This window comes from Salvia splendens, chromosome 9 (assembly GCF_004379255.2).
Source record: "Salvia splendens isolate huo1 chromosome 9, SspV2, whole genome shotgun sequence".
Classification (NCBI taxonomy): domain Eukaryota; kingdom Viridiplantae; phylum Streptophyta; class Magnoliopsida; order Lamiales; family Lamiaceae; genus Salvia; species Salvia splendens.
This window is the reverse complement of record NC_056040.1, coordinates 6,552,411-6,562,122: the sequence shown is the minus strand read 5'-3', so window position 1 is coordinate 6,562,122 and position 9,712 is coordinate 6,552,411.

Here is a 9,712-nt window from a genome sequence, read left to right as displayed (position 1 = left end):
TAATATTGTGTGATTCATAATTTAAATAATTATACTATAATGATTTATTAATTACAACTAGTTTTTAGTATTATAACAATAATATTATTACAATAATTAAATATAATTATAACTATAATTATAATTAAGTATATTTGGATGATATTTAAAAAATTAATTATTAATTTATAACATCAAAATAATAATATTAATATTGATTAATAATAATAGTATAAAGAGTGAGAAGAATGAAAGAAGATATTATAATATCACTTTTGATACTTAGTTTTGTGTATGCCCTAAATAACCTTAATGACACAAATGGAAAAATGTATTTGTTTAGAGGGCATTTTGGGGTGAAAATTGAATCATGTACCAAAAATGTGATTTATAGGTAACAAAAATGATATAAAATAAAGACCATGTACCATTTATGTCATAAAGTGAAATATCAGGTATTATTTATGTATTTCAGTGTAATTAATAAAACAACTTATTGTTTAATTAATTTTTTAATGCATTAGATTTCTTTTGGATTAGGTTTAGCCTAAATTGGCGGACTAAAAACAAAGCGCGTGAGTCCAAGGCGGCAATCATGATTTAAGGCAACCACTCTTTGTTTACATGTCATATACAACCTGCTAACAGTTGCTACAATGAAATATTATCAATGTTATAATCAACATTCAACATCTTACAAATCTATGTTTATAATGTTAATGATGGAGTACGTACTAAACAAGCCCAACAGCAGTAAAGCCCAAGAAAGAGTATCAGTTCGGCATGACTAAAGAGTATCAGTCCGGCATGACTAAAGAGTTCAGTTCGGCACAACCAAAGAGTTCGGCCCCAGCCTACAGCTCGGTAAAAGCCAACCAATCAAACTCTGCTCTCAGGTCGGCATCAAGCTCTACTCTCAGATCGGCAAAAGCTGCTCGGCAATAATTCAGCAGTTCGGTCTCAGTATTCGACCGAACTAGGAGATAGTGGACTCATGCAGGATTTCCACCTCCACTACACCCACGATCTATTTAGTGGTGTCAAGCAGTCTTTAACTCATGCAGGATAGTGGACCCATGCAAGATCGCCACGATCTCCACGACATCCACTGCCTAGTAAATAGTGCTGCATGCCACGATCTTGGTTCAATGTATAAATAGAACCTAGATCAGATAGATAAGGTTAAGTTCTGTTAAGCTCTCTAGAGATAAAAGATCAAATAGCAAGTCTGTATTGTAAGCTGTAGAAAACAGATCAAGCAATACAACTCTGCCCTCTTTTCTTCCTGTGGACGTAGATTTACCTCAGTAAATCGAACCACGTAAATTCATTGTGTCGTGATCTGTATTTTCCAGCATTCACAAACATCAAAAATTCGCGGATTCATCACTGGCGCCGTCTGTGGGAAACAGAGAACCAAATTTGTGATAAAGCGAATTTTTGACCCTTTTTCCACCCCAAAAAAAATGCATACCAGATCACATACTACCCGTAATACCGTTCGTGATAACCGTGAGGAAGCTAGTCCAGCTCGCAGGTCTGAAAAACGGCCTCGGGAGACATCTACCTCCGGTTCTCACGAAGAAGGAACAAGCCACTCCAGGAGTCATCGCACCGAGTCTTCCCAGCAGCCCGATTTAAATGAAGCTGTCAAGCTGTTCTTGGCCGAGAAGCAGGAGGAGTTCTTAACCTTCCTGCAGAAGAGCCAACAGCCGGAGAAGACAACGGCGGATTCTCCCTCCTCATCCAGACATGAAAGTCACTACCGCAGTAGTGACGTGTCTTCCAGGAGAAAGAATCCTCAACCCCGACATGTTCCTGTTCCTCCTCGGTACCGGAACCACAGGAGAACTCCATCTCCTCCGTACCGAAGAAATATCGGGTTCGCCATGTACGGAGCATTAAAGACTCCGTTCTCGGACGATATCACCCGAACTCCTTTGCCGCGGAACTACCGGACACCGTCAATGACTTATGACGGGTTGGTGGATCCTCATGACTTCCTGGGACGCTATCAGTATAATATGGCGAACCAGGGTCTCAATGAGGTCCATATGTGCAAGCTGTTCCCCGAGCTGCTCATCGGGAACGCCAGAAGGTGGTTCGACAGCCTTCCTCAAGGCAGCATTAGATCCTACCGAGATCTAATGGATGCTTTCCACAGGAGGTTCTTTCAGAAAGCGGAAGCCCGGATCACTTCGGCTCAGCTGCTTTCTATACGTCAAGGTCGCGACGAAAAGATCAGCGACTTCATGACGAGATTCCACAAGGAATGCCTACAAGTAGATGATCTCAACGATCTACTTGTCATTTCGGCATTCCAAAATGGAATCCTGCCCGGAGCTCTCTACAGAAAGCTCGTGGAGTGCGGTCCGCAAACAGCTCAAGAAATGTGGGACATTGCGGACCAGTTTTCCCGTGCGGATGAGGCAGACCGTCGAAAACGGTCTTTAGACAGCTCATCCCGAGAAGAGAAAAAGAAGCCCGATCAAAGCGGCCAGGTGCTTCCTCGCCGAACTCCTTTTGAAAGAATTCAAAGGGCACCGGTACAAGGCAGATTGGGGCCACGTCTCAATCCTGAGAAGCCGCCCGCTCAGTTCGTACCATTAAACAAGTCAAGAGCGGAAATTTTCGAACTACATTCCGATATGTTCGAAAAACCAAAGCGGATGACGAAATCAGCCGCGCGGCGACCTCAGGATCAATATTGCTCCTTCCATCAAGCCCACGGTCACGATACCGAGGAGTGCCGAAATTTGGCTGCAGGTATTGATGTTCTTGTGAAAACAGGAACGTTAAAAGAATACCAAAGCAAGCAGCCGAAAAAGAACAAAAGGCAGAGAGGTGCGAACTGCAATCCTCAGGATCCGAAAAGGCATGAGGATCCCGAAGACGACGACGAGCCGCAATATGATGGAGTAATCCAGACTATTGATGCTCTCCCTGCCGGGAAGACTAAGTCGTCTCTAAAAGCAGAACGCAGAGGTTCCAATCAAGAGGAGCCAACACATAAAAGGCTGAAGAAAGACGAAGTGATTACATTTTCAGATGCCGATCCCGTCCCAGCCATCTCTCCTCACCAAGACGCTATTGTCATTCAAGCCGGAGTGGCAAACAAACTGATCCACAGAGTATTTGTGGATACAGGAGCGTCAGTCAGCATTCTTTTTAAAGAATGTTTCGATAAAATGGAAGTGGATCCAGCTCGGCTCAGTCCGGCTCCACTTCCTCTGAAAAGTTTCGCCCAGGAGGACACCCGCCCTGAAGGTATTATCAGCCTTCCGATCACGGTGGGAAAAGCGCCTACAAGCTCCAATACGATGATCGAGTTCTTTGTGGTGAAAGCTCGGTCCCCGTACAACATCATCCTGGGGAGAGACTGGCTCAACACAGTTCGGGCCGTTTGCTCTACTTATCACCTCACCATCAAGATCCCCACTAAAGGTGGGATAGCGGTCATCCGAGGTGATCAAAAGAGAGCAAAAGAATGTCTGCAGATTGCGCTTAAAAGCGCCGAGCAATCAGTTCGGCACCATCAAGCATAGCAATCACAGCAACCGGAGTCAGAGGCAAGCGAGATGACCGAAGTCACTTCAGAGCCGAACTCAATGACCGTTCAGTTATACGAAGATGATCCATCCAGAACGGTCAAGATCGGCTTCGCAGGGACGCCTCTACTCCGGGAAAAGACCATTCAGCTCCTCAAGGAGTACAAAGATGTCTTTGCATGGTCTCCGTTGGACATGACCGGAGTGCCCCCCGAGGTAATCACTCATCGGTTAAATATTGATCCTTCAATCCGGCCAGTAAAACAGAAGCAAAGACTCTTTGCGGCAGAAAGAAGCCAAGTCATCCATGACGAAGTCCGCCAATTACTAAAAGCGGATGTACTATTCGAGGTGAAATATCCTTCTTGGGTGGCCAATCCTGTGATGATCAAGAAAAAAGGAGGATGGCGGATGTGCATAGATTTTACCGATCTAAACAAGCATTGTCCTAAAGATTGCTATCCCCTTCCGAATATAGATAAAAAAGTAGAAGCTTTGATCGGCTTCGAAATTTTCTGTTTTCTTGATTTATACAAAGGATATCACCAAGTGTTGATGGATGAGAGTGACGCTCCGAAAACAGCTTTCATTACCGATTTCGGCATTTTCGCTTATAAAAAGATGCCATTCGGTTTAAAGAATGCCGGAGCCACTTATCAAAGGATGGTAGACAAGCTTTTTCGGCACCTAATCGGAAAACAGGTTGAAGTGTATGTCGACGACATAGTTGTCAAAAGCAAAAGCACTTCGGAGTACGAGCACAACCTCAAGTCCACTCTCAACGTGCTCAAGAAAGCCAACCTCAAACTTAATCCCCAAAAGTGTACCTTTTTGGTAGATTCGGGAAAATTTCTAGGTTGTTGGGTTTCAAAGGACGGACTCAAGGCAAACCCCTCAAAAGTTCAAGTCGTTCAGAACATGGCAATGCCGAAGTCCATACATGACGTGCAAAGGCTAACCGGATGTCTAGCCGCACTGAATCGATTCCTTTCCCAAGCAGCCGAAAAGCAACTGCCGTTCTTCAAAGTGTTAAAAAAGGCACCAAAGTTCGAGTGGGGAGCCGAGCAGAAAAAGGCCTTTGACGAGCTCAAAAGTTATCTAGCCGAGCTTCCTATTCTCTCTGCTCCAACCGAAGCCGAAGTAATATTCTTATACTTAGCGGCATCGGATCAAACCATCAGCGCGGTGCTTGTACGAGAAGAAGGCCTAAAGCAGCTTCCCATCTATTTTACAAGCCGAGCATTAAGAGGTCCAGAAACCAGGTATCAACCTCTGGAAAAGATTGCTCTGGCATTAGTAAATGCAGCAAGGAGACTGCGGCCATACTTCTATGCTCACAAGGTATGCGTCTTAACTGATCTGCCACTTCGGCAAGTGTTGACCAAACCAGAAGCATCAGGCAGAATCGCCAAGTGGGCTATAGAGTTGGGAGAGCACACAATTGAATATCTACCTCGGAAAGCCATCAAGGGACAAGCCTTGGCAGATTTTCTTGCAGAAGCAAAGAACGATCAAGCAATTCCTGTTATTGCCGAACAGAAGAATTCTGCCAATGCCGAACTAGCACAGCCCTTGGAATCCGAAGTAGAGCCGCCGGACTGCTGGAGCGGATTCGTAGATGGAGCTTCAAACAAGATGGGAAGTGGAGCTGGTATTTTACTTGTCGCTCCCGACGGACACGAGGTAACCTACTCACTTCGGTTCCTATTCCCCACTACTAATAATGAAGCCGAGTACGAAGCCCTCCTGGCCGGACTCCAGTTAGCGCAAAGTCTGCTCGTCAAATCTCTCAAAGTCCATTGTGATTCACAAGTCATAGTAAATCACATGTTGGGTACAAGTGAAGCTCGTGACGAGAGAATGAAGAAGTATTTGGACAAAGCGCAAAGCATCAGCCGAAGTTTCTCCTATTTTCGGATAATCCGCATTCCCAGAGCGGAAAATAGCCGAGCAGATACCTTAAGTAAGTTGGCCTCAGATCCGAGCTCAAAGGCGGAAGAATTAATGCATCGAAGCATTGATGAAGCCAAGGTACATTCAGTATCCAGCTCGCCGAACTGGATGACGCCGATCTTGCAGTATCTGGATCAAGGACAATTGCCCGAGGATAAGAGAGAAGCTCGGAAGATCACGTGCCGAGCACTTCGGTACGAACTTCATGAAGGAGTCCTCTTTAGAAAGTCTTACCTCCAGCCGTTATTGCGGTGCGTAGGACCAGAAGAGACGGACTACATCCTCAGAGAAGTTCATGAAGGATCGTGCGGTAGCCACATCGGAGCCAGAACTTTAGCTAAAAAAGTTCTGAGATGGGGATATTATTGGCCAACCATGGTACAAGAGGCAGTGCAGCTCGTCAAGAAGTGTACGAAGTGCCAAATTCATGCAAATGTCCCAAGGATGCCGCAGACCGATCTATACACTATGCAAAGCCCTTGGCCTTTCATGCAATGGGGCATAGACATAGTGGGACCACTTCCTCAAGCTCCTCGGCAAATGAAATTCCTTATCGTTGCCGTGGACTACTTCACGAAGTGGGTGGAGGCTGAACCATTAGCTACGATAACGAGCTCAAAGGCATTGGATTTCGTCTGGAAGAACATAGTGTGCCGATTTGGCATACCCCACATCCTCATCTCGGATAACGGGACTCAGTTCACCGACAAGACGTTCAAGAATTGGTGCCAAGAGCTGAATATTCAACAGCGGTTCACTTCGGTCTCTCATCCACAAGCAAACGGACAAACGGAGGTAACAAATCGTATCCTGGTGAAAGGGTTAAAAGCTCGATTAGAACAAGCCAAAGGACAATGGGTAGAAAATCTCCCTCAAGTCCTATGGTCCTACCGAACTACACCCACAACCTCCAACGGTGAAACTCCGTACAGTCTTGTGTACGGCACTGAAGCCGTGATTCCGGTGGAGATCGGCATACCCAGTCCCCGAACTCTAAACTTCTCAGCAGAAATGAATGACGACGGACTGAGAGCCGAGCTAGATCTTGCCGAAGAAAGAAGAGAATTGGCATGCATAAAAGCAGCCAAGTACAAGGAGCAAGTAGCCCGGTATTACAACCAAAGGGTGAAGAAGCTGCAATTTCAAGTGGGAGATCTCGTCTTGAGAAACAACGAAGTAAGCCGAGCAGAAAAGCTGGGCAAGCTCGAACCCACATGGGAAGGTCCGTATCGGGTGTCAGAAGTCCCCGGCAAAGGGTCTTACAAATTGGCTCACATGTCAGGAGAACAGGTACCCCGAACATGGCACATTTCCAACCTCAAGAAGTTCCATTTGTAAGAGACAGTCCGGTCAGTCAGTCTTGAGTCCTGTTCGGTCAATGTGCTTTCTTTGGTTTGCTTGGTTTTTGTTTGTCTCTGTGCGTTTTTGTCTCTAAGTGCTTTTTATTTGTCTAGGTGTGTTTTGTCTGTCTATGTGCGTGTCGTCTCTTACAAATGTTACTGAGGTATCTTGTCCTTCGAAGGCTGATCCCCTTCTTAGAACATATACAAGCCAACGATTGTGAGTCAAAGCTTCTAAAGAGGATACAAGACCACAATTCAGCTTAAACAAGCAGTTCGTCTAAAACGAGCTGCAATAAGCCAACGATTGTGAAGTCCAAGCTTCTAAAGAGGATACAAGACCACAATTCAGCTTAAACAAGCACTTCGTCTGAAACGAACTGCAATAAGCCAACGATTGTGAAGTCCAAGCTTCTAAAGAGGATACAAGACCACAATTCAGCTTAAGAATCAAGCACTTCGTCTGAAACGAACTGCAACAAAAGTCCGATTCACGCGATAAAACTTGCCTGAATCAGGACAAGGGAAAGTCCGATCCACGCGATAAAACTCGCCGAATTAGGACAAGGGAAAGTCCGATCCCCAAATTAGGACAACGGAAAGTCCGATCCGAGCGATAAAACTCGCCAAATTAGGACACAAACCAAGTCCGGTCAAAGAAGAGTTCACTTCATAAGACCGAGGACAAACATCAACTTACCCCGTACCTTTATCCAGAATGCCGAAGTGATTCACTTCGCTTTTCGGGGGGGGTAGTGATGGAGTACGTACTAAACAAGCCCAACAGCAGTAAAGCCCAAGAAAGAGTATCAGTTCGGCATGACTAAAGAGTATCAGTCCGGCATGACTAAAGAGTTCAGTTCGGCACAACCAAAGAGTTCGGCCCCAGCCTACAGCTCGGTAAAAGCCAACCAATCAAACTCTGCTCTCAGGTCGGCATCAAGCTCTACTCTCAGATCGGCAAAAGCTGCTCGGCAATAATTCAGCAGTTCGGTCTCAGTATTCGACCGAACTAGGAGATAGTGGACTCATGCAGGATTTCCACCTCCACTACACCCACGATCTATTTAGTGGTGTCAAGCAGTCTTTAACTCATGCAGGATAGTGGACCCATGCAAGATCGCCACGATCTCCACGACATCCACTGCCTAGTAAATAGTGCTGCATGCCACGATCTTGGTTCAATGTATAAATAGAACCTAGATCAGATAGATAAGGTTAAGTTCTGTTAAGCTCTCTAGAGATAAAAGATCAAATAGCAAGTCTGTATTGTAAGCTGTAGAAAACAGATCAAGCAATACAACTCTGCCCTCTTTTCTTCCCGTGGACGTAGATTTACCTCAGTAAATCGAACCACGTAAATTCATTGTGTCGTGATCTGTATTTTCCAGCATTCACAAACATCAAAAATTCGCGGATTCATCAGTTAATGTTTATGATCTTGTTCATAACAAAATAACATATGGTCATACAAAATATAGGTGATTTACGCCCTGATTATCTCGACTTAATCTTTAATTTTGTTTTTTTATTTATTTAATATATATTGTGAAAAAATTTCTAATAGCAATCAACAAACTCAAACCTACTTTGAAAATTGAATCCACCCAACTTGAGATTATCAATTCGTTCGGTTTAGGATGGGAGACTTATAGTTCAGTTTGGAATGGTTCGGAGCACATCGGTTTGGACCAAATTCGGTGCATAGGAATAGTATTTTTTTTTTAATTTCTCAAATTTAAGAATAAGAATGAATTTATAAGTTCTCCAATTTGACATACATATTTTAAAATACACAACACAAATATGTAAAGAATCAAATAAAAAAATAATAAAGGATTAATCCAACCCAAAACAAACCGAAATGTTTGGTTTGGCATGCTAATTGAGTTTGGTTCCATATAGATAATTGTGATTCCAATTTGTGTGGGTTCTGTTTGGTTTCAAAAGGAATAAGAAGGATTTAGAGAATTTTTAATTTAGAATTTAATTTTTTATACCTTACTGATCATTTATTCAATATTATTCATATACATCCAAACTAGACATATATTATCTCTTATCTAACAAAGTAGTTGGTGAAATGGTACATATTAATATTGTGAGATTATGAGTCAGATACGTATGTGTCAACGTCCTCTTAACTTTAAATGCATTGTATATTTTTTTAATATAAAATATACTACTATGGAGTACTTTTAAACCGAATAAATTATTAGTACTGTTTATATTGAAAGCCTAAAAATGAGATTAACGTGAAACTATAGTGATAATGACAATTGCCAATCCACTTAATTCATAGTATCATAGGAGTATAAGATATAGTATGATATAATTATTATAAGGGACATTTATATGAAAATATAATTACATGTGGTGGGCCCCTTGCTTTAACTAAAACCCGAACTTGCCTGTCGTAATAATTTGCCTTCAATTTGATGTTATCCATATTTAAGATAAGTCTTGGCCACATTAACGACCGAGATTAACTTATGATTTTACTAGAGAAAGAGATTTAACAAAATACTACTACTACTACTACAAAATATTCGCATCTTCCGTAATTATATTCCTCTCAAAGGAAAAACATTTTATTGAGTTTTAATATATACAGAGAAATTATACTAAACATTGTTCTAGTTTAACCCACATTGACATTAATTTATTTACTTTAATATATAATGGTAATCAAGCAGTTTAGATTTAAACAATATAAAAATGTAAACAAAATAAATAATGATAACATGATGCTCACATAATTAAATTGGTTTTGAATAAAATTATTGTGACATCCCTAACCCGAAACATGCATTATTTTGCATATTATCATATTATATTGTCATTTCATATTAAATTGTAATTTTTAGTATAGGGATACTAAGTGTGTCATAG